The sequence below is a fragment of the Leishmania donovani genome, chromosome 7 (assembly GCF_000227135.1).
Source record: "Leishmania donovani BPK282A1 complete genome, chromosome 7".
Taxonomy (NCBI): domain Eukaryota; phylum Euglenozoa; class Kinetoplastea; order Trypanosomatida; family Trypanosomatidae; genus Leishmania; species Leishmania donovani.
Genome location: NC_018234.1, coordinates 114,718 through 115,178, shown reverse-complemented (window position 1 = coordinate 115,178; position 461 = coordinate 114,718).

The following is a 461-nucleotide window of genomic DNA, read 5'->3' as shown; positions in this document are numbered from 1 at the left end:
CCCACCCCGCCCCCGCAGGCTGGCGGCGGGTGCGAGGCCGCGCGCGGCAAAGGAAGGGGGAAACGACCTCGCCACGCGGCGGCGGAGAGAACACGACAACGAGCAGAGAGACGTCCCCAAACGCTGGGAAAAGGGCCGCCGCCACGCCGCCAGCTGCACCCACGAACGCCGGACAAACACGCGCCCGTCAACGCACATGCTCAGCATACGCCCCCAGCCCCAAGCGTGTCTCTGCGTGTGCGTCGGTGAAGGGGTGGCTGCTTGCAAACCATGCTCATCAGCTCGCCTCATTTCTCTGCCGCACAACGTGAGGCCCAACGCCGCTCCACCCCCGACCCTGTCGCAGGCCGCATCCGCGTGGTGCGAAGCACCGGTAGACACGCGTTGCAGCAGTGCGCCGACCCGGTCGCCCGAGGAGGGCCCGTGCCCTCAAGCGCCGCCCACCCACCCGGCGCATCTTA